The 24955-nt window shown below is 43.9% G+C and overlaps 1 protein-coding gene across 3 annotated transcripts in view; it reads right to left on the bottom strand.

The window, feature by feature from the left end:
* Positions 1–328: 328 nt before the first annotated feature.
* SMPX (small muscle protein X-linked) overlaps positions 329–24955 on the bottom strand; it is a 52095-nt gene continuing 27468 nt past the window's right edge. For all 3 annotated transcript variants that reach the window (XM_045804988.2, XM_045804989.2, XM_087859602.1), the window contains exon 5: positions 329–722. The gene's annotated coding sequence lies outside the window, so the exon portion shown is untranslated. The remainder of the gene's footprint in view (positions 723–24955) is intronic.

Here is a 24955-nt window from a genome sequence, read left to right as displayed (position 1 = left end):
TTAAGATTTATTTATTTATTTATTTATTTATTTATTTATTTATTTCAGAGAGAGAGAGAGAATGAGAGTGCGAGTGGAGGAAGGGGAGAGGGAGAGAATCTTCAAGCAGACTCCCCACTGAGCATGGAGACCAACATGGGGCTCCATCTCAGCACCCATGAGATCATGACGTGAGCCAAAACCAAGAGCTAGACGCTTAACCAACTAAGCCACCCACACGCCCCTGGCTGACTCATATCTCACTTCTCTCCATGTAACGGAAAATGTAGCCATCTGAAGATATGAAAATTAATTTAGTCTAGATTCACATTTTATATTTACTCAAGTGTGAACTCATAAAAAGTTTATTGATATAATTTAGGATGTGAAGAACCAAAATACATTCCAAATATTGATCAAAATTATGTGTGAAGTAGTTTAGATAACTTCCTATCAAAATCGTTGTTATGCATATTGCCCTATCCCTCTCTGTAAAATCCTATTCCTCCTCAAAAGCACACCCTCTAGTTGAATTCTTGAGCTGATTTGCTTTGCAAGGTGCCAAACATGAAGATAAAGAAGTGAAGCCAACTAGAGGCAGAGATATAAATGTACAAACAAGACATTTCTGCTAGAGTCTCAGGCATTCAGAAAGTTCATAATCTTCATACAAATATATAAATTTTTTCATGAGCTATTTTTATTTGAATCTATTCTTTTCTCTTCAGTTCTTCACATCAAGCCTGAAAAGAAAAAAAAAAAGGAAGAATTAGTTTTGTTTTCATGAGATACATTTAGGGACAGCTTGAAAAGCAGTATGATAGGTAAAAGTCAAAATTGAAGACCTTATTTTCACTTGGAAACTTCATCTCTTGATTCCATGAATGTAAAGTGAACTATGAGTAGGTGTAGCCATCAGCTTTGGCTCTAGTGATTTAAGTAATTCTGAAAGGAGTAGAGTATAATGCTAACATTATGTTGATGACTTGCAAGGCCTTTGGTGCCTGTGGTAAATTTGCAATCGTGGCTCCAGTTCTCCACCCCTCCCTGTATCCATCCCCATGGCCATGTAACATTTTAGTTTCCTATCGTAGATGGGGTATAAATTCCTCATGTCTGAGTTTGGCCATGAGACTTGCTTCAGCCAACAGAATGAGGCAGAAGTGATGATTTGCCAGTTCTGACTCTGGACCTCAAGAGGTGTCACCTGTGTTTGCTACCTCTCTTCAACATCTGCCATTGGCCTGCCCACTGATCCAGGAAAAGGATGAGAAACATGTGCAGCTGAGCCACCCCAGCTAGCATGCCCCAGCCAAGCCCTGTCTAGCCAAGCCCCCTGCTGATACAGATGCGTAAGTGAGCCCAGCCTAAATCAGCTGAGCCACGAACACAGGAGTCAGGATAATAAATTATTTTGTTCTAAGCCATTGGATTTGGCTAATGGATATGGTGCCCTGTCTTTTAAAATCTCTTGGAATGCAAAGATCATTTGATGTTATTTACATGTTTGTTTTCCATTATTCCTGGGTGTCATTTCTTCTATTCCATACTTACGTGAACAGGTTGAAACTTTTCTAACAAGTGGAATGCTCACATTTTTTTATTGTCAGTGGCTAGAGAAAGAAAATTCCACAAACAAAGGCCCTTCGCTGCTGTGGCAGACACTAGAGCTTGGGTCTCACCATATCCATTCTCAACTACCTTCACCCTTGTTTTTCTCTACTACAAAGGCTGGTGGCCAAACACTCTACCTCCCGGTATCTCTTCAAGGTAGGAGTAGCCAGGAGACGCAGTCGTGGCCGGTGAGCCCTGAGGAGAGTTCTGTAGCAGAGGTCTTTAAGAAAGCTTTGCTTTCCGGTGTTTCTTCTTAGAGCCCACTGTGTCATTTATGGCATTGCTGTAATGCGGTTTTTGTTTATATGGGCATACCTCATTCTCTCATGCTTCATTTTATTGCACTTTGCAGATACTGCATTTTTAACAAACTGAATGGTTGTGGCAACCCTGTGTCAAGCATGTCTATTGGCGCCATTTTCCCAACAGCATTTGCTCACTTCGTGTCTCTGTCATTCTGCCTTGCTCCCAATCTTAAGGGGAAAGTGTCTGGTTTTTAACCAGTATGTCTTCTGTGCACTTTGGTAATCCTCACAATAACATATAGCATTTGCATTGTTAATTTGTTATGGTGATCTGTGATCAATGATCTTTGATCACTGTTTTGGGGTGCCATGTACCATGCCCGTATAAGATGGCAAACTTAACAAATGTTGTGTGTGTTCTGACTGCTCCACCGACCAGTCCCTCCCCCGTCTCTCTCGCTTCAGGCCTCCCTATTCCCTGAGACATAACAATATTGAAATTAGGCCAGTTAATAACCCTGCAATGTCCTCTAAGTATTCAAGAGAAAAAAAGGGTCATTCGATGCAGCAAACTTCTCTGTTGTCTTATTTTAAGAAGTTACCACAGCAATTTTGATGAAGTCCCATTTATCAGTTTTTTTCTTTTATGGATTGTGTCTAAGAATATTTTCTCCAAAGTTGTATTCTAAAAGTTTTAAAGTTTTACATTTTACATATAAATATATGATTCATTTTGAGTTGATTTTTGTATAAGGTGTGAGGTTTCAGTTAAAGTTCTTTTTCTGCCTAAGGATGTCCAATTTCTCCAGCACCGTTTGTTGAAAAGACTATCGTTCCTCCATTGAATTGCTCTTGTACCTTTGTCAAAAACCAGTTGGGCAGATTTATGTGGGTCTGTTTCTGGGCTCACTCTTTCATTCCCTATGTGTCTATGTGTCTATTCCCCTACCGATAGCACCCAGTCTTGATTACTGGAGCTACTATATAATAAGCCTCAAAATCACGTAAAGAGATTTGTGTGTTGATCTTGTATACCGCAACCTTGTAAAACTCACTTATTAATTATGGGTGTGAAATAAGTCAAGCAGAGAAAGACAGTTATCATATGGTTTCACTCATTTATGGAACACAAGAAATAGGAAGATCGGTAGGAGAAGGAAGGGAAGAATGAAGGGGGCGTAAACAGAAGGGGGAATGAACCATGAGAGACTGCGGGCTCTGGGAAACAAACTGAGGGCTTCAGAGGGGATGGGCTGGGGGATTGGGATAGACTGGTGATGGGTAGTAAGGAGGGCAGGTATTGTATGGAGCACTGGGTGTTATACGCCAGTAATGAATCATGGAACAGTGCATCGAAAACTGGGGATGTACTATATGGTAACTAATATAACAAAATAAAAATTATAAAAAAATAACAATTATACACTGAAAACATTATCAACAGCAGTCAGCACAGGCTCTCATATTTCTTTAGCATTTTTTGTTTTTTTAGAAACTCAGTTTTCTGTCCATGCCAGTCACCAAGAGGAAGCAAGATGCCAACTCCTTCCCAGCCCAGGAGCTCTGGCTGAAATGCATTTTGTTGACCAGCAACTTCCCAGCCTCATCCGGGCCCACCAGCCAGTCTGTATCTGACCACTCTCCCTCATGCACCCTGCACTCTGAGTTTGCTGGACATTTACTGCTTCTGTAACACGAGAAGAGCCCTCAGGCTTCTCCCTCTGTGCTTATAACTTTGGACTAGAAGCCCCCGCCCCCCCCATGACTCCACATAACACGCTGTGTTGTAATAATCTGTTCTATGCATCCTGTCTGTCCTCTCATGTCTTTCCTACATAGTTGTCCTGCCACGAGGCTGTCACCTCCGGGAGCGCGTGATCATGTCCTATTCATTTCCACATCCCACTGCCTATCACAGCACCTGGCGCGTAGCAGGGCCCTGAGGACTGACGAATGGGACCACTGGGGAAGCGAGAACAGGAGGAGAACCAGAGTTGGAGCTACAGCCAAAGCCACATTCGTCAATGTGAGGCAGCAGGAATGAGTGAGGGGCCACGCAGTACACCAGGAGTGTTGATTTGCTATGCCGCGTCCCCATGGTGCTGTCACATCTGCCCTGGGCCCCGGCTCCAGCCCCATCGTGGTATGCTCAAGCCATTTGACAGCTGTGGTGACTGTGCTGGGTGACATATGGCCAGTCCCTCTGGCTTAGTGAGAGGCCCATGACAATCTGCCCTCGGAGCTGAGACATTCCTTCGGCTTCTCTGAGCAGCGTGGAAGGAGTGATGAGTCACAGCAAATTGTCACTGAAGCATCTTCTATGAGGTGTGATTTCTCTCCCAGAAGTGTCCAGACCATGAAGTACCATCTGCAACCCAGGAATGGGAGTCATTTCTGTGACAGGCTTGATCTGGACTTTGACCACCCCATATGTGTCCCCAGTAGATGAAATTATGGCTATACTGAGAAATGTAGGATGAGCCATTTGCAGTGATCCTTCAGTGACTATTTAAAAGCCCTAAGGCACCCCTCACGACTGGGGTGAACTTGTGGACCTCCGACTTTGAGACAGTTTTGGAAATACAAAGAAATGTTAACCCAGTCTTCCCAGATCATTGTCGCCACTTTAAGAGGGCCAGATGATTTAGAAAAACAAACACATGGAGTTCTTTATGTGACACTCTTCCCAGGGGAACTGTGCTCTTTCCCCTTCACTTGCTGTGCCCACAAGCCATGGGAAGCATGGGGAAGCTGATGGAAGAGGGTGCCGCTGTGCCCAAATCATCGGCCTGTGCTTCAGATGGGAGTGGAGAAACAGCTGATGGTGATGGCGTCAGTTTTGACCACCTACTGTGTGCCACTTGACACAGTTACTTCATTTACTCTACAGTGTGAAGTCAGTTTGCCCTTGGAGGAGGAGTTAGGCAGGAGGCAGCAGATGGGACAGAGGAGTCATGGCTGTTGTCCTTCTGCACACCACCCTGCCCCCCTCAGCTTTCCCTCTCCCTCCTGGGTCCCAGTGGAATCCAAGAGGACCCAGCAACCCTGGACACAGGACACTGTGGATGGCCACGGTCACATAGGGTCCTTCCAGCCCTGCAAAGCCCCCAAAGGACCAGAGACTCCATCCTTGGCCTTGTGGGACTGTGTGTTCTCGGAATACCTGTCGGTTACTGGAATACAAGAATGCAAGAATTCGGAGACTTGGGGTCAGGGCTCCATTTTACAAATGGGAACAATGGGAAAGGATCCAGAGCTAAAATTGCTCATGCCGCAAAGCACACTTGTTTGTCGGGTTGTTGGAATGCAAGTGTGTTGGGCGGCATCCAAGGCCACACCGCTTTGCTGCCTAGACAGCAGCTCTCAGCTACTCTGCTGTCTCCTGTTCTCCTGTAGGGACATTTGTGAGAATGATGGGGAATACGAGGCACTCTGCTGAGAAGTCACTCTCCACACCTTTTGTACCCAAATCAAAAAGACACAGAGGCCCCACTTGAAGTTTACACTTGGGAAAGACACACCTTGGCTGGTACAGGGGTGATACACCAGATATCTCCCTTGTATCACACTAAGTCCAGGCTGAGGAGCATGTGATGTTTACGCCTGGCCATGACCCATTTATAGCTGTGTTAGTCATAGTGGCCACGGCCGCTCATACATCATTTATGAAATGGAGTCCACTCAACACTTGTCTGCATTTAGTCCTTTAACCAGACACTCGGGGACTGTGCAGTGATTACTTCCTCCTGAGTGGTGCTAAATCATAGAGCCATAAACACAGTGACACTCAAAAGTAGTCAAGACTTTTCTCATATTCTGTCATATTCTGTCTGGTTCCATATGCAATGGCTGACCATGCACCCAGAGCAAACTGAAGGAAGCTTTGGAGTTGGTTGGAGGGCATTGGTAGGGTCCTCTAGAGTTGATAAAGAGCCTTCACACACATTGGCCCATGTAGATGACCACATGGAGAGGAAGGCGGTACAATCTACGACTGTGGTTCCTCTGGAACGTCACGCACCCAGGTCAGGGAAACCGGAGGAAGTGCGCCGCCTGGAATTGCATTCAGCTTAACTCCAAACCTGGACTTCTCTTTTATCCCAAACAGCCACTCATAAGGTAAAAGAAACAAAACTCTAAGTAAAAATTTTAAAGACTTTTTTCTTAAACCATGAAGCGTCCACCCAAATTGACTTTTGTGCATCACGATGCCTTTGGTGGAGAGAGCGAAAATGGAAATGTTTCTACGAATAACTAGTAAAAGCAGGGAAGACGAGAAAAAGCCCAAAGAGCAGGACATTTTTTTTTTTTGTAAAATTCTGCACCTAAAATCCAGATTCAAACAGGGTTCTGTGCTGGACATGGAGAATTTGAGTAAGGAAAAGGCAAATTGTGTGTCCAGGTCAAATCTCACTAAAACAAGTTCAGATGGGTTTTTTTTAATCCTATTGTATTGAGAATTTGTTGTACTGGACAATCAAGCCAGAGTTGACAGCCGGCAGCTGAGAAAACATTGAGCTTGTTTGGGGAGATCTTAGTGGAGAAAAGGGGCATCAGCCGAGACCAGTCACCACTGGCAGCTCCTGGTTTTATGGTCAGTTTCTCTCTATCCAGCAGAGCACAGACCTCCCTGTTTCTAAAGGGGCCAGTGACTTACAGGACAAACACTGACCCAAGACTTTGCACGCAAAGCAGAGCCCACTAACACCAAAGGTAGACAAAGTGATAAAACAAATGGAGTAGACTGCTGTCTTATCCAAGCAATTCTCAGAGGTTCCAAAGATGGCGAACCCCTTCTGTGTTGTTTAGGCATGAACATTCAAGGCCTAGAGACAATGGTGCTTGCATCAGAAATATCCAGCATCCTCTTAGAACCATCTGGCAACAGATCTGTGGCAGTCACAAGTTCTGGAACACCAAATGGTAAACCAATTACTTGACATAAGGTTAACAGAACCGATAAAATAAATATACTGCTCTTTGTCTCTCTCCTGTAAAGCATCCTGGAATACACATTACCATGGAGACCACCTTAGAGCTGACTGACCTTTTTTGTCTGTTTTTACAGTAACTGATGATGGTACCAAGAGGTCCAAGGACTCGGTATTCAAATAAAAACCTGGCATTTGATGTTCCATCAGGCAAAAATAGAACTACAAAGCTTTAAAACTATTTTTGAAGATGAGCAGAACTAGAATTGTAGTACTGCTCTTCATTTTAGAAATTAGGAAATTAAAATCCAGAGGGGTTGACTCACTTGTCCAAGGTCAGACAAACTAGTCAATGGCTGGTCCAGGATTAAAAAGCCTGTCTGGAGCTCTTTCTCCCACGCTAAAACTCTTTTTCAAAACTCATATAAAAGGGGCACAAGTCATCTGTACATGTTGACAGTATTGGAGGCACCTTGCAGGAACAAATGATACAAAGAAATAGATCTGTAGGGGCGCCTGGGTGGCTCAGTCGTTAAGCGTCTGCCTTTGGTTCAGGTCATGATGCCAGGTCCTGGGATCGAGCCCCGCATCGGACTTCCCTGCTCGGTGGGAAGCCTGCTTCTCCCTCTCCCACTCCCCCTGCTTGTGTTCCCTCTCTCACTGCCTCTCTCTCTCTCTCAAATAAATAAATAAATCTTAAAAAAAGAAATAGATCTGTAGTGTACCAATAATTGACTTAAACAGTCTTGTCCTTGTTCTAATGGACACCAAAATTTAACTTAAAAGGTATTTCTTGCCTTCTCAGAATTTAGCAGGATTTCTTTTTAATATTTTTCGTTGAGTAAATGCACAAATCTTAAGTGAACAACTTGATGGGTTTTTTCTATGTATCTGTGTATACAGCATGTATGGCTTTTATTTTTACATAGCTTTTCAACACTATTTTATCTGCCAGCATATCCTCAAGGGTTGGTTGGTTGGTTGGTTGGTTGGTTTGAGAAATACTAGTTCCAAGAGACAATAAAACAGGTTTCACTTTTGAAAGAAAAGGAGGGGAGGGGAAAAAAAAAAGAAACTTTCCATGGTCAGATAAATGGAAAAATACTGGGCTAAACAAAGATAAAGCATTTTTTAAGTTTTAGGGCTCCTCAGAGCTTTATTTTCTTTCTTTTTTTTTTAATTTAAATTTTAGTCAGTTAACATACAGTGTAATATTGGTTTCAGGAATGGAATTCAGTGATTCAACACCCAGTGCTCATCACAAGTGCCCTGTTTTATCCCCATGATCCAGCCTAGCCTGTCCCCCACCTCCCTCCCTCCAGTAATGCTCAGTTTGTCCTCTATCATTAAGAGTCCTTAAGGCTTGTTTAGCTCTCTCCTTTTTTTTTTGTTTGTTTGTTTAGCTCTCTCCTGTTTCCCCCTTCCCCTATGTGCATCTGTTTTCTTAAATTCCACATATGAGTGAGATCAGATTGTATTTGTCTTTCTCTGACTGACTTATTTCACTTAGCATAATACCCTCTAGATCCATTCACACCCTTGCAAATGGTAAGATTTCATTCTTTTTTATGGCTGAGTAATATTCCATTGTATGTATACCACATCTTCTTTATGCATTCATCAGTCAGTGGACATTTGGGCTCTCTCCATAGATTGGCTATTGTTGATAATGCTGCTATAGACATCAGGGTGCATGTACCCCTTCAAATCTGTATTTTTGTATCTTTTGGGTAAGTACCAAGTAGTGCGATTGCTGGATCATAGGGTAGTTCTATTTTTAAATTTTTGAGGAACCACCATACTCTTCTCCAGAGTGGCTGCACCAGTTTGCATTCCTACCAACAGTGTGAGAGGGTTCCCCTTTCTCTGCATCCTTGCCAACACCTGTTGTTTCTTGTATTGTTAATTTTAGCCATTCTGACAGGAATGAGGTGATATCTCACTGTGGTTTTGATTTGCATTTCCCTGATGTCAAGTGATGTTGAGCATCTTGTCATGTGTCTGTTGGCCATCTGGATGTCTTCTTTGGAAAAGTGTGTATTTATGTCTTCTGCCCATTTCTTAACTGGATTATTTGGTTTGGGGGTGTTGAGTTTAATAAGTTCCTTTTAGATTTTGGATACTAACCCTTTATCAGATATGTCATTTGCAAATATATTCTCCCATTCTGTAGGCTGTCTTTCAGTTTTGCTGATTGTTTCCTTTGCTGCGTAGAAGCTTTTTATCTTGATGAAGTCTCAATAATTCATTTTTTGCCTTTGTTTCCCTTGCCTTTGGAGATGTGTCTAGTAAGAAGTTGCTCTGGCCGAGGTCAAAGAGGTTGCTGCCTGTGCTCTCGTCTAGGATTTTGATGGTTTCCTGTCTCACATTTAGGTCTTTCATCTATTTTGAGTTTATTTTTGTGTATGGTGTAAGAAAGTGGTCCAGTTTCATTCTTCTGCATGTGGCTGTCCAGTTTTCCCAACACCATTTGTTGAAGATACTTTTTTCCACTGGATATCCTTTCCTGCTTTGTCGAAGACTAGTTGACCATAGAGTTGAGGGTCCATTTCTGGGTTCTCTATTCTGTTCCATTGATCTATGTGTCTGTTTTTGTGCCAGTACCATACTGTCTTGATGACTACAGCTTTGTAATATAACTCAAAGTCTGGAATTGTGATGCCTCCAGCTTTGCTTTTCTTTTTCAGATTTGTTTTGGCTATTCGGGGTCTTTTGTGGTTCCATACAAATTTTAAGATTGTTTGTTCTAGCTCTGTGAACAATGCCATTGGTATTTTGATGGGGATTGCATTAAATATTTAGATTGCTTTGGATAGTACAGACGTTTTAAAAATGTTTGTTCTTCCAATCCATGAGCATGGAAGGTTTTTCCATTTGTGTCATGTTCAATTTCTATCATAAGTGTTCTAGAGTTTACAGAGTACAGACAGATCTTTTACCCTCAGAGCTTTAAATATACAGATGTATATTGTGTGTTTTGGGGTGGGAATGACACCATATAGCGTTTTCAAAATTTATTTTATTACTGAATCATTCTTCTGGTTTTCTACTGTTTGTATTCTTTTTTCATTAATCATTTATTAATTCACAAATAGTGTCTGTAGTATTTCATCAAGTGAATACACTAGAGTTTACTTAATCATAATCCTATTAATGGGGATTTGGGTTTTTAATCAGTTTTGCTATCATAAATGAACAAAGCTTTTTCCACATGAACATTTTCTTTAGGATGGCTTCCAACAAGGCCTAACTGGGCTGGAGGAGATAGAAATTCTTAATGGCTGGAACTTTCTCCGTTTACTAAGCCCCACACCCTCATTGTGTAGGCTGGCAGGGTGCCTCCTATACAGAAGACACTCAATACCTATTGAGGGAATAAGCAAGTGTCTGCTTCATGATCATTTTCCCACTCATCTTGGTGGATATTATAAGAGGAAAATTGGTAACTCTTTTTTCATGGAGCATCCCTTTGATTACTAGTGAGGCTGCACATTTTCTCTTGCTTCTCTAATTATACATCCACTTTTGTGAATTGTGAGTTCATTTCCTTTATCTGTTTATCTATTAAGGTGTTAGTGTTTTGCTTCCCAATTTTCATGGGCTCTTTATATAATTGCACATTTCATGCAAAACAATTTTCTTGATAGAGCTTGCTGTTTAATGTTTGGAATTTTTTCAAGTACAGGCATTTTTTTAAACTAGCAAGATTTTGAGGGATGATTCTGCTGGCTCTTCTTTTTTTAATTAAAGTGGGGGTTTAAATTGTTTTTATTTGACTGGAGTTGACATGCAATGTTACATTAGCTTCAGGTGTACACCATGTGTGCTTGAGCAAGTCTATACGTTATGCTGTGCTCACCACAAGTGTAGCTCCCACATGTCACCAGAGCTCTTACAATATCACTGCCTATATGGCTTTTACTTCTTTAAGAAGTTATCTGGGGAAGGTTAAACCAATGCCTTCATTTTTTTTCCTCAAATTATTCCAACCATGATTTTTAGTTAGTTATAGCCAAATCCTACCTTTTGAAGCCATCATCACAGGACCTGAATTCTATCATCTCAAAAGTGATAAGAGGTCAAAAAAGAAGGATGTTCATGGGAAGGAAGGAAGCATCACTTTGGAGATGTGAGGTCACATTTATAGGCTTTTGGAAATCACTCCCAAAGCTGTAGGGCAGGTTGTTTTTAAACTATCCAGAACATGAAGCATAAACTTGGCTGCAAATTAGAATCACCTGGAGAGTTTTTCAAAATCCCAAGGCCCCAGCTGCCCCCAGACGCATGACATCGGAGTCTCTAGGGGTGTGATCCATATTCTTTAAAGTTCCCCCGAGGCCTCTGGTGTGCAGGCAGGGTTGAGAACCGCTGGCCTAGAAGGCCTTCTCGGACTTTAATGTCCATAGGAAGCATCTAGGGATCTTGTCACACTGCAGATTCTGCCTCAGGAGGTCTGGGGTGGGGCCTAGGTTGTATATTTCTAGCGAACCTCCCAAGAGATGCTGTTGCTTTCGGTCCATGGAGAATCCAGAGTCTAGAGGAATCGTTCTCAAGGTGCGGGGTGGTATTTTGCCCCCTCCCACGGACATTTGGCAATATGTAGAGACATTTTTGGTTATTCCATCCAGGAGGAGGAGGTGCCAGTGGTGTCTGGTGGATAGATGCCAGGGATGCTGTAAGCATCCTACAGGGCCTGGGACAGCCCCCACCGCAAAGAGTTATCCCCCCCAAATGCGAACATTGCTGAGGTTGAGAAATGCTTCTGTGAAAGAAAATGATCCCAAACCTGAGCTGGGACAGCTGTGTGCTCTGGTGTGATGAGTGGTCCCTTCTGGGGCATTTCTGATAAAACATGTGAATGATTGTCTGATCAACTTTAATTAGATTAAGAGCCCCTTCTGGGAAATTAGATTTACCTGCCTCACTACATTAGCCTTGTAACAGAGTTTAATGACCACTTCTACCTGGTCTAACAGGGTTATCTAACCACATTATTTCCTATTCCAAGTCTTTGAACTAGCCTTTTGAAGCCTCGCCAATCAACTTTGTTTTTGTTTGTTTTATTGAAGTATAGTTGACACACAGTGTTGCATTAGTTTCAGGTGGACAACGTCGTGATTCCACACGTCTGTACGCTCTACTGTACTCACAGGTGCAGCTGCCGTCCGCGGCCGTGCAGTGCTATCACAGTGCCACTGACTGGGTTCCCTGTGCTGTACCTTCCATCCCCGTGACCTATACGTTTCACGACTGGAAGCCTGTACCTCCCCCTCCCCTCTTTAAGCAACTTTGAAACAAAGCTTTGACATGTACTTGCAATCAATTCACCAGAGAAATCCCTTCTACACCCTTTGCCTTGCCAGCCTCCAAACTAGTTCCCAGGTAGGAGCCTGTTCATATGTTCAGCTACTGTTTACTGAGTACCTACTGTGGAGGCATTTTAGCCCAGACTCGGCCTTCAGATCCCGGCTCTCCTGCTTCCTAGCTGTGCTACCTTGGGCAGGCATTCTCTTGAAGTGCAGGAGACTAATAGCATCAAGCTTCTAGGGTTGTCGGGAGCAGAACTTATTAAAGCATTTAGCAGAGTGCCTCCCATGTAGTAAAAGGAGAAAAAAAAGCTTACAAGTCCCACAAAAAGCTTCTAAGTCAACACATCTCTTCCTCCCCCTCTGCCTTCCAAACAAGATTCAGTCTTTGTCATCTTGGCTTGAAGCTCTTTGTGGTGCTGATGGTTGGTGGAGGTCTAAGTGGCTGGAGTAGAGAATTGAAAAGAGTCGGGGCACCTGGGTGGCACAGCGGTTAAGCGCCTGCCTTCGGCTCAGGGCGTGATCCCGGCGTTCCGGGATCAAGCCCCACATCAGGCTCCTCCGCTATGAGCCTGCTTCTTCCTCTCCCACTCCCCCTGCTTGTGTTCCCTCTCTCGCTGGCTGTCTCTATCTCTGTCAAATAAATAAATAAAATCTTTAAAAAAAAAAAAAAGAAAAGAGTGAACCAAGGGGCGCCTGGGTGGCTCAGTCTTTAGGCAGCTGCCTTCGGCTCAGGGCGTGATCCCAGAGTCCTGGGATCGAGCCCCACATCAGGTTCCTCCGCTGGGAGCCTGCTTCTTCCTCTCCCAATCCCCCTGCTTGTGTTCCCTCTCTCACTGGCTCTCTCTCTCTCTGTCAAATAAATGAATAAAATCTTAAAAAAAAAAAGAAATTAGCAATCTGATCATAAAATTTGTATGGACATACAGAGGATAGCCAAACAATTTTTAAAAAAAAAAAGAAAAGAAAAGAGTGAACTGAGTCAAAATTACAGAAAGAAAAGGGCTGGGGAAGTCAGTGGATAACTGGATTTGGGAGAAATAATGAAGAGATAGTTGGGGTAAGAAGTCTGTGGGGTAAAGGGATCTTGGGCTGATCATGAATCAAGAGACTCTTGGGGGAGTTCTACTGTGTGTTTTACAATGTAAATCCTTCTTAGATGAAGATCTGCATTCATTTTTGAGGCCATTTTTGGCAACCAATTTATGCTTCTTTCCGATGTGGTTTGGGGCTTATATGTGCTTAAATGGTCTTAAAGGTGGACACCAAGATGCCTGGCTTTAATTTGATTACATCATATGTCAGAAAATGTACTAGGCACTGTGGATACCCTAGGGGACAAATTATCTCCCTTCAAGGAACTGAACATCTAGAAGGACAGTCAGATAATAAAATAAATGGTGGCTGCCGTGGGTGCTATCCAGTTAAGAGGCCATGGAAGGGCTTTTCAGAAATTGTATTTAAACTGAGACCGAATGAGGGGTGGGAGGTAGCCAGCTAATGGGTCTGAAAGAAAGACTTGAAAAGAATATTCTGAGCACGTACAGCAGCCTCATGTCAGCATGGCACCTTCATGAACTCGGACAAGTTCACTAGGGTTGGAGCAAGGAATTCTCTCAGTGGGCAGAAATGCAAGATGGGGAAAAACTGGTGAGTGCGAGCCAGTTAATGCGGCCCTGGGGGTGGTGGGGAGCCACTGAGGGACGTTCAGCAGGCAGTGACATTATCACTTTTGTGATTTTTCTTTTTTTTCTCTTTTGAAAGGTCTGTTGACTGCAGGGCTCTGGCAACTAAAAACAAGTGAGAAAAGGCTTTCAGAAGTGAAGTGCACAGGTCACTTTGACGGCTGTGCGCCATTAATGCTCCAATTGTCCGGTGAGGTCACCTGTGTGACAGCAACAAGAATGGCGGGTGAATGGAGTTTGCAAACCCTCTTTCAAGGTGAGGAGAGGGGTCAAACATGTCAGAACCTCCTAGCACGTGTCCGAGGACTCTTGCCTGAAGATTGAGAAAGGAGGCCCTTCACCATTAGCAAAGGCCCAAAGCCTCCTCAGTGAAGCCGAAGCGTTTTAGCTCCAGATATGAGACTTGCATCAAAGGCTTAGGAAAATTCCCATGGGCCACACAAGCATTACCCGGAGAACTAAATATGAAACAAATCTCGAGTGACCACAGACTGCTGGGCAGGCAATGGGAGCTCATACTGAGCTCTCACCTGTCAGTTCACAATATTTTGTGGGTGAGGAAGATTCTGAGCTTAAATAGAGCAGAAATGGACAGTCTCTCCGATCCCATGGCTTAATTTATTGAATAGGGGAATAAGCCTTGGGAGGGACACAGATCCGCTCCTAACGATTTAACCATTAATAAAGCCCTGCTATAAATGGAACTCAGGAGAGAACGTAGCGTGGCAGAGGGCAAAGGAGTGGGCCCCATTAGACAAAATAGGTCAGGCAGGGAGAAAGTCGTCATATCTCCTGACTAGTTGTGGTGATCAGAGATGACAGGCCTTGTCGTTTTTTAACTGACAGAGAAGGGATAGAGAATAAAGAAGAGATTTTTTTTTCTTATTGTTATCTTTCTTAGAAGATGGCCATTTCAAAGAGGATCCTGAAGAGAAAAGAACTGATAATATTGATCAGTTCTGAGTTTTGTGCTTAAAAATCTGTGTGTGTGTGTGTGTGTGTGTGTGTGTGTGTGTGTGTTTTCAGAGACTTAATTTTTACAGAAAAAAATTCTGTGATACTCCTAGGGAGTCCCCATGGCCAGATCACTGTCTTTTATCTGGGATTAATGAGACCCAAACTCCTAAGGAGTGTGGCCTTGCCATTGGTTTGATTGTTGGTGATACTTTCTGCTTTTTTCTTATTTCTTGTTTTCTTTTTCTTGTTTTTGTTCTTGTTTCACCCTCAGAAATCAAAAGAAAGAGCAGGAAAACATCACAATATGGGAACAAGCCAAGGAGAGAGAACAGCATGCAAAAGGTAAAATTTATCCCTCAAACACTGGATTTTTAGTTCTCTTCTGGATTTGCCTTCCCTTAGAGTTTCTGCTTTTTTCTCCCTCCTTCTGGAGCACTTCCTCCCTAATGACTCAAGGAAGTGAAGAAAAACCTTCCCTGAGTTCTCGGAACATACATTTTGCTTATACGTTGTCTGGTTTCTGAAGGCTTCCTCTGTTAAAAACATCAGGGAAACCGGCTTCACATTTGGAAATAATCTTTCTAATCTTCCCAAAGATAAACAACATTTGGTGTTTTAAATAAATACAAGAAATTGTGGGTGGTAAGGATTAGTGGGGTTGAAAGAAAAACAAATAATGAAATGTTAAGGCTATGTGACTCCGGACAAACCTCATTTCTCTGGACCTCAGTGTTCTCATTGGTTTAAAAAAAAAAAAAACAGTGCTATTGCAGGCATCCTCCCAGGTGGTGCCCAGTGAATCTTGCCTCCTGGTATTCATACCAAACAGGACTGACCAGGGTAATCAATAGCATATTACACAAATGACTGAGTGTGACTTCTAAGGCTAGGTCATAAAAGCCACTCTTGGATCACTTGCTCTGGGGGGACGCCAGCCACCATGCTGTGAGGGCACCAGTGGTGAGGTCCACATGGGAAGGCGCCAAGGTCTTCTGGTAAGTCATCACCCATTAACCAGTGGCATGAGGGCACCATCTTGAAGGTGGATCTTTCCATCTTTCCATCTTAGTCAAGGCTTTAGAGGACTGTAGTCCCAGCTGACATTCTGACTGCAACCTCATGAGGGACCCCAGGCTAGAACCACCCAGCTCAGCCACTTCTAAATCTCTGACCCACAGAAACTCTGAGATAATATTTATTATTGTTTTAAGCTGCTGGGTTTGGGGTTATTTGTTATACAGCAATAGATAATACAGTTGCTCAGACTGACGGTTACCAGAAGAGAGGTGGGCAGGGGGATGGGTGAGACAAGTGATGCAAATGAAGGAGGGCACTTGTCGTGATGAGCACCGGCTGTCGTATGGAAGTGTTGAATCACTAAATTCTACACTTGAAACTAATACTGCATTGTATGTTAACTAGCTAGAATTTAAATAAGAACATACACACACACACACACACACATATAGACACATATATATGTAATACAGTTACTATAAGCCAAGTCCAGCTCTTGTATTTTATGTGTCAATGAATATGTGTTATTGGTGGGAAGCATAAGAAAATGGCACTTATGTCAAAAACCAGATCCTTAGCCACAGGATAGGAACATACTGCTTCGGGCATTTCTGAAATGGTGAGTAGCCAGACATTAGAGACCTGGCATCCTGAGAACGCAGGCATTCAGTTTTGTGGGAGCAGGCCAACAAAGCTGACTGATCTTTGACTGAAGCTTACAGTGCAACAGTTCAGCACTCGGCGATTCGTCTTTGCACATGATACCAAAACATAACCCCCTGTATTACGTTTACACCCAGAGACTGAACAAGTTAAAAGAAACTCCAATGGAATGGGTCTTACTTGGACTCTCCTCTCAATGAGTCACTCCAAAGGGTGCAACTGGGATTATTTGGAGAGAACAGCAGCCCTGGCAGTTTTTAGAGTGAGATGCATTGGGACAGGGCTTAAAAGTTGCTGAATTCATAGTGAAACCCAAGTGACTCTCCAGGGTAGGGGACACATCTGGAAAGCAGGGAGTATAGAGAGGATCTACTGGGCAGGGTTGGAGTAAGTGATACTGATGGTCCCCTGACCTATGAGAATATGCCTGGCTAAACACACTTCACAACATTTCATTTTGGTTTGTCCTGGGAAGAACTGAGAAACATTCCCTAACTCAGTCCTTCTGACCCAAGCTGCACGTTGGACTCACCTTAGGGTCTTGTGAAATATACTCCTCGCTCAAAGGGTTAATTGCTCAGAGGTGGGGCTCAGGCAAGTCCAGGTGATCCTAGGGTGCAGCCCACACTGCGGATGTCAGATCTAACTATATCCAGCAGTTCACTGCTGCCTGACTCCAAGACTACGACAACTAGAACAAAAACAAGTGTTTCCCACCCAAAGCCCAAGGCTGGGCCACTCAGTTGTTCAGAAATGGGCTTCAGTTCTTAGGTCATAATACTTGAGAAAAGCTATGTAACTGCTTTGCAGTCAGCCAAGTAGCTGTGATCCCGGTCATGTCTTGTGTTGGACTTGAAAAGTGTTCAAATTTAGAACCTCTTTTGTGTTTTCCTTCTACTTCCTGGACATCCATAACAGTATGCTTAAATGAAGATTATGAAACCCAGATTTTTGGTCTCTGCATATATTTGAAACATGGCAAGGCCTTCTTTAGAAATACTTCTATAAAGATTAGAAAAATGATTTTTCTTCTTTCTTCCCAATCACTGCATCTGAGGATCTCTTTGTACTATTTCTTACAACCGCATGTGAATCTAGAATTATCTCACACCAAAAAGTTTTAAAAGAAAACTGCATGGTAGGCAGGATTTGGTCTGTGGGCCCTAGTTTGCCAACCTTTGTATTGTAACAGTGTCTAAACTTAATAAATGGTTACAGAAATTGACGTTGAATCAGTGACTGGTAGGTAAGTTGATGCTGCAGACTTCCTCATCCATTATATTAGGAGTGTCCTTCTTAATTTACACAGCACATTTTGCCTCCATGGAGCTTATCCTATCTACTAAATAGAGAGTCAGCCTGGGGTAATGGGTTAAGAGCCAGACAGCCTGGATTTGAATCCCTGCTTGCCCCATTGTCTAGTTGGGCTACCTTGGGGGAAGTGACATAATCCGTCTGTGCCTCAGGTTTGTCACCTGTAAAATGGAGCTCTTATGTATACTAACTCATTTCAGAATCACAAGGTAAAATACTTGGCACAGTGCCTGACCCTCAGAAGCACTATTGTAAGCATTAATGATCATTGCTTCATTGATGCTTTGTGTATCTGAATTTCATCAAAGAAGTTGACCAAGTTGCTCACTATACCTTTGGATACTAGCTATAAAACTGTGGACCCGATGATGCGTTAGAGATTTCGAATGTCCAGACCTAAACAATCTAGATTAGTGGCTCTAGGTCAATGGTTCTCAAAGTGTGGTCCCCAAACCAGCAGCAGCAGCCCACGGGAACTTGTCAGAAATGCAGATTCTCATACCCACCCTAGACCTACTGAATCAGAAACTCTGGGGGTGGGGCCCAGCAGTCTGAGTTTCAGGAAGCCCTCCACATGATGCGGATGCATGAGGAAGTTTTGAGAACCACTGCTGGAGGCCAATCTAAAGGGTTTCCATTGCAAAACCCCACAGGATGCTGTCCTTGGTGCTGCCTTGTCCCTGCTCTCCTCAAGATCTCAGTTAAAGAAAGGGATGAGCTTGCTTCTTAAATTAGCAGATCAGATACGCAAAGCCAGACCAGAGGGATAACTGCACCACTGGATGCTAGAATAGGCACCTGAAATGATGTCGGTCGGCTGGGAGTGCCAGCCGAACTTCACAAAGGCATTTTAATTTTTAATAGAGATAGCCTTATTTTCACCTATCACAAGTTTCTAACTCAAGCTTCTTGGCATTTTAACTCCTACGTGTTCAGTGAAGCTGTCAGTGGTGACGTGGGTATCCAGGCACTGTGTTCCTAGTTAGCACCGTGGCCAGCACTGCGAGATTGTGGCAGGTTGACGGCAAGTGCAGGAGCAAAGCCCTGCCTGCCACCTCTTGGTATTTCATAATTTGATCACCTCGTGAGAAAGGGTGCCACCCAGGAGGGAAATTGAGTCTGGAGTCAATTGCAAAAGATTGGTGGTGAGATGGTGAGGAGGTTCGGGGGGGCACACTGGCATTTGCCATCTGTGCTGCTCTCTGAACACTCTCAGCGATTTTGTCTTCTCTGAGCCACAAGCTCTTCTACCCATGTAGGGGGAGTCCCTGCCAGCCAGGGGCTCTGAAACCAGCTGGGTTGGTGGTGTGGCCCATTCCTGGCAGTGGAAGCAGGTCTATAATTGGCCCATAATTGAATTGGATTTGGCTCAGAATGATTCCCAGGCTCTCTCTCCCCTGACAGATAACCAGCAATACACTTCGTATATGATTCTGCAGGGAATCCAGGATGCCATTTCTTGGCTGTTGGTGACAATGGAGAGCTCTTCAGGAGAGTTTACCTTTACGGTGATGATTTTGGGGTTTCTTAAACTGGAGTCTTCCCCGGGGGCAACTGTTTGCCACCTGGTCTATCTGAAATGAAGACATTTCAACCTGATTTTCAAATCTGGGATCAAATCTGTGTGTGTGTGTGTGTGTGTGTGTGTGTGTGTGTGTGTGTGTGGTATGTTCATGTGTATACAATATGGGGCACCTGCCTGGCTCAATCAGCAGAGTGTGCAGCTCTTGATCTCAGGGTCATGAGTTCAAGCCCCATGTTGGGCATGCAGCTTACTTCTCAAAAAATTAAATAAAATGAAGGATACAATATGATTTTTAAGAATGAGGCAGCAAGAAAACCGTAAATGGAGTTGAAAGTTCAGATAGCACATTTCCCTTCAGTTATATCTATAGATAGAAGTGGATAGATTAATCCTGGCTATCTTTTCGTGTCTGTGAGAAAAATCCTCCTGGGTATAAGCAGAGCCATTACCTGTTCAGTTCTGGTCCATGGCACATGTTGTAACTAACCCTTCTTGGGCACCTGCTGGAGACTGTGTGGTGATTCTACTTTTCTGATTAAAAGAGATAACACCCATTTTTACACATACACTTAGGTAGGCTTGGTTAATAGTCTTAAAATGAACTTTCTCTGGAAGGAGATGATGACACATCACACGGTCTTCTAGCCTGTGTGAAGTTGGAAGTCACATAAGAAGGACCTGCAAATTCAGTGCCCTGCCTGTCTCATGAACCGTTGTGAGCCTCAAAAGAGAACATAGAAGTACTTTGGTATTCTTAAAATGAAGTGCAAGGGCTTGTTAATACTATTGCTACTGTTAGCCTCTAGTTAAAAGATGTGATTTCGTTTTTGCCATAAAACTCCAAATGAGCCTTTGTTTCCTCATCGCCTGCCTCCTGATGCCCCCTTAAGTGGCCTCTTCAGAGTGGCTGAGCTGCCGTGTTGTTTGGCACCTGTGTTTATTAATGTCTGCCTACTTGTTTCACTCTTACTGCAAAGTAGATGTTACTTAATGATCAAGTTAAGTAACGTGAGAAAGAGGGAGAAAACACTCCTGGAGAGTAATGATAGGTGTAAGCTGGATGTGAATGGGGCATAAGCCAAGACAGGATGTCACAGAGACGACACCGAGGGCACTTTCTGGATGTTTAGGTTGACAGGGTCTTGTTTTTGTGTCTAGACCAGACTCCAGTAGTACCTAGTCTGTGCACCAAAGATTCCTAAAAAGATGAGATGCCTCTTTTTGGCCATGGAGCCCATTCAAAATGCTCAGTAAAATGGTGTCTCAAATGCATTGTTTCCCTTTTCCTTGACAGTAGAACGGCAGCTTGACCTTCCATATATTTCTTAAATGGATTTTCTTCAGGGAAAAGTCTGAAATTACAAACCAGATGTATTTGCTGCTTAAAAATGGTCTGGGGGTGGAAATCCCTTGAAGTCTCCAAAACAAAATGAAAGTGCTCGAGTGAAATGTTTGTAATTTTACTGTCGAGACAAGGGCTTTGGAAACGGGAGCTACCGGAGGTTTTGAAAAATGGGACTGCAGTGCCTCCTCCAGGAGAAGGAGCATACGTGCAGCTTAGAAATCATCTGAACTGGCTCGAGCTCAGATGATGCAAGGTAGGTGGTGGCTGAGAAAGAGTCTCTCCGAGGCTTACCCCTGCTTCAGTAAGCGCCTACTAGTCACAGACAATTAAAGGGATTTCATTTTCAGTGAGCTCTTCCATATTCTCTGGGAAATGCAGAGCTACTCTTTAGAGAGTATGTCATCTAAAAAACAACCAACCGATCCCTGCCCTTGGTAGAAAGGGGCAGAGAACAGAGGGTATAGGCAAGATGTGGAGGCAATGAAGGGAATGAACACTTTGTGGATGCTGGTTCATGCCGGGTGCCCCTTCCGAGTCAACCCCATGTCTCTGTGGTTCCCTCTCAAGATTGTTACCATCACTCCTATTTATAGATGTGGCTCAGACTGAGCAGCAACTTGCCCAAGGTCACAGAGTAACTACATGATAGAGCTGCAAGTGGAGCGCAGGTGCGCCCAACCCTAGCATACCCAGTGCCCGATGGTGACACGCTATCGTCAGTAATCACAGCTGCCACTGGGCTGTGAGGACTTCCTACACACCGTGCAACTCAGCCCCGGCGAGACTGACATTTCTTGTGGGAGCTGTCCTTTGGAGCGTTGTGGGATGTTCAGGGGCATCCCCGGCCTCAACCCACTACATGCCAATAGTATCTCCCCTGAGGTGTGACAACCAAACATATCTCCAAACGTTGCAAAATGTCCCTTAGGGTAGGGAGCAAAATCACCCCTGTGAGGTAGCTAACTTTGCCTCCTTTTTCAGACAAAGACACAGAGCAGTTATGCCAAATCACAGACCAAGGGAAGAGCAAAGCCGGGGCCTGACCCTACACCCAAATCACCTCTAAAGTGTTTGCTCCTCAACCTTGTTTCAGTAGAAATCTGCTTCCTAACCTCCTCTCTAGGGTCTTCATCACCTACATTGGAAGGCTGTGTCTTGTGTCTTCATTCGTGCTGCAGCCTTTATGAGCTAAGTTCCCCGCTCTCATCCTCACCCGCCTGCACCGTGAGCTCCGGAGGGGCCTGTGCTGTAGGGCCCCCTCTGACGTTGCGCTGCCCGGCCTGTAGGAGGCGCGCAGGTGTTCACTTACAAAACGAGTAAATTATTCTAGTACTTCACGCCTTCCCATTGAAATCCAACTCATGCTGTTAACTTGCATTATGAAGAAAAAGGTTAATTCAGCTAAAGTAAATTCCAAGTAGCTCATGTACAAAGTGATTAAAAGATGAAACGTAATTGAGTCTGAATAAATGGATGCTTGAACACTCAGAATTTAATAAACCTTTTTGGTAAGTTCTCAAGAATTAATCATTGCCTCTGGAACTAAAGGGCAGCCATGATTCCTATCATCTGTGTCCAAAATTAGGGGCGAGGTGAGAGCGAGGCAGTACAATGTGTGTTTTACTTGTTAAGGATTAGGCTGTGCCTGCTACGCAGGAGGGCAGGTCTCACGGGGAGGGAGGAGGCACCACCGTCCTTTCTGCTGAAGGCATCCCATGACTTTGGGGCAGTAGGACCCGCTTGCTTTCTGCTGGTTTTCCAGCAGTCAAGATGCATTGTTCTGAGCAGCCTTTCTGCCACCTGCGTGGACGAAAGTGACTCCAATCTGTCGACTGCTTAATAGAAATTTCCCTCCGGGAGAAGCTGATTGACCGACCCTGCCTGGGATTAAAGCAGCCACCACCTCGCCATCTGCATAAAGCCCTAAACCAGAGGGTGTGGAATGATCAGTTCACAGGCAGGGAGCGGTGGCGAGGGAGTACAAGTGAAATGTGCAAGTCTTGATTTGCTCCTCGTGATTCCTTCTGCTTCTCAAATGCCACAACGTGTGGAGGGAGTTAAAACGAGCAGTGTTGTCACGATGCAGCCAAGCCTGATTAGACAGCCTGGAATTCACTTCCCCACTTTTTCTGTGTGGGCTGCACACAGCAGGAGAGGGAACGAGAGAAAAGCCTTCAGGGGTCGGAGCCGGCTGCCTCATGATGACACAGAGACGCCTGCCAAGCCCTCGCTCATCCCCGGAGCGGAGTGAAGGCGGCCTTTGCAGAGGCCTGGCCTTCCTCTGTGGCCGTCTTCTCAGCACCCGGGCCACTGTCGCTACCTTCCCATCCCCTTCTCCTTTCCTTCCTTCCCTTCCCTTGCCTTTCTCTCTTTCATGCTCGCTCAGATATTTATGGATATTAACCCTTCCTCTTTTTCAAAACCTTTGAAAAGAGCAAATTATTTGTGCTTCCGGGCCGCGTTCTGCACATTCACCTGAAGCCGGGTAGACAGTCTGATTCGTATTTGAGTCTACGACACTGATACCCTCCGCACTTGGCACGTGCTTTGTGCTTAATGAATGCTTGTTGAGTGACTGAATGCACTCATGAATGAATGAATGAATGAATGAATGAACAAAGCAACATCTCAGAGTTAATAGTGCCACCTCTTTGTAAAGGTGACAGTTTCTGCAGTCTCTTTAGCCTTTGCTTGTTTTACTCCGACCTAACACACTGAAATATTTGCAAAGCCTGGAAGATACAACTAAGAGAGCATGTTTAAAAATGCAGTGGGTGACAGAGATTAAAAGGAGGGACTGTGGAGTATGACAGATGACAGTTTGCATCTCACCTCTGTGGCTTACAAGCGGGGTGACCCTGGTCAAGTTCGTAAAGTCTCTTAGCCTTCTTTCGCCCATAAGTGAGCGGGCAGCATCGTACATACCCCATGTAGTCAGCACAAGGAGCGAATGAGATAATGTCTGTGAGGCACAAGCTGTGGCATCCGGCATCCCCGGAGCACACACTGCATGTAGTCATGCTAATGAGGGCAAGAAAATGATGATGTTGATGTTGGTGCTGATGATTACAAATGCTTAACATTCATATTTGTAAAGATTTGATGAGCTGCTAAGATAACCTACCGCTTTCTGATACATTTAAGATGAAAAAATAACCTACAAAAAATAGTGTTAAAGGCCTAATACTATAACTCGGGAATATTCCGTATATACCATATGCCATAAATATATTTAGTTTACCAGCTGACAAAAGAATCCTTTTTAAGAGGGTTTTATTTTTATTCCTAAGTCTCTGATGACTGTAAAGAGATAATAAATATGGGGCCATTACTTATTATTCTTTTTATTAATGTTTTAATTTCTGTAAAATACAACGCACTGATTATTTGGAAAGGTAAGTTTGCAAAACGTCGGTCCTGACGTCAGCCTTTAAACTAGGTAAATGAGGGTTACTTACTATATCATTCTTTGTTTTGGGCCGGGGAGAGGGGCCTGTCCTGGGCATGGTGGGACATTTACTAGCATCCCTGGCATCTTCGCATTAGAGGACAGTAGCAGCCCATGCCCATAGCTCCTCCCAGTTGTGACAATTCAAGCTGTCTGCAGACTTTGCTGCCCCCCCACCAATCCCCAAAGTACTAAGATGGGGTCATGAGTTCTCTGTGTGGCAAGCAGGGCAAGTGCTGCCCATTGTCACTGTCCCTTAGCCCATGGAAATCTCCGTGCCATTGTCCAAGTTTCTACAGAGTTGGGTCCTGAGTCACCTGGGCCTCCTACCAAGCTGACTGGAGCTCTCAGGTCTACTCCCCAAATGCACACTCTCACCAATTCCAGCTCCCTCCCACCAGCTCACACACTAGGCTCTCCAGATCTCTGTTTTAATAGAACCCACCCAGATAGCTCTGTGTGTTTGCTGTGGAGAGGCTCTTAAAGCAACTGCCACAATCAGCTCAAAAGCTTCTTACGTTCACTCTCAAGAGCACTTTGCACCCACACAGTTTGTAACCAGGGCCTAGAATAATAGCTTTGCTGGTCAGGAAAACAAATGAATAAAACCTTGATGCAGTTCAGAACCACAGCAGAACTCATCTTTATCCTAAACAAGTGGGGAGCAAAAGAAAAAAAAAAAAGAACATCACAAATCAAAAGAAAAATCTCAGGATAAAGCCATTTCCTTCCAAGAAAGTGAATAAAGCTTCTGCAATGGAGTCAAAACAGGGAGCGTTTTAAAATTGAAAACAAAAATTTCTAACAAATCACAGAGAAGATACTTGGAGTAGTATTTTCTTCTTTTTTTTTTAAATTTAGTTCTGTATACAACAATAAATCAGTCCTTTGTCTTCTGGAAAAGGGAAAAGATTATGCAGTCATGG

Source organism: Ursus americanus, chromosome X (genome assembly GCF_024610735.1).
Source record: "Ursus americanus isolate L20-20 chromosome X, mUrsAme1.1.p, whole genome shotgun sequence".
In the NCBI taxonomy this organism is placed as follows: domain Eukaryota; kingdom Metazoa; phylum Chordata; class Mammalia; order Carnivora; family Ursidae; genus Ursus; species Ursus americanus.
This window is presented reverse-complemented; position numbering and strand designations above follow the sequence as displayed.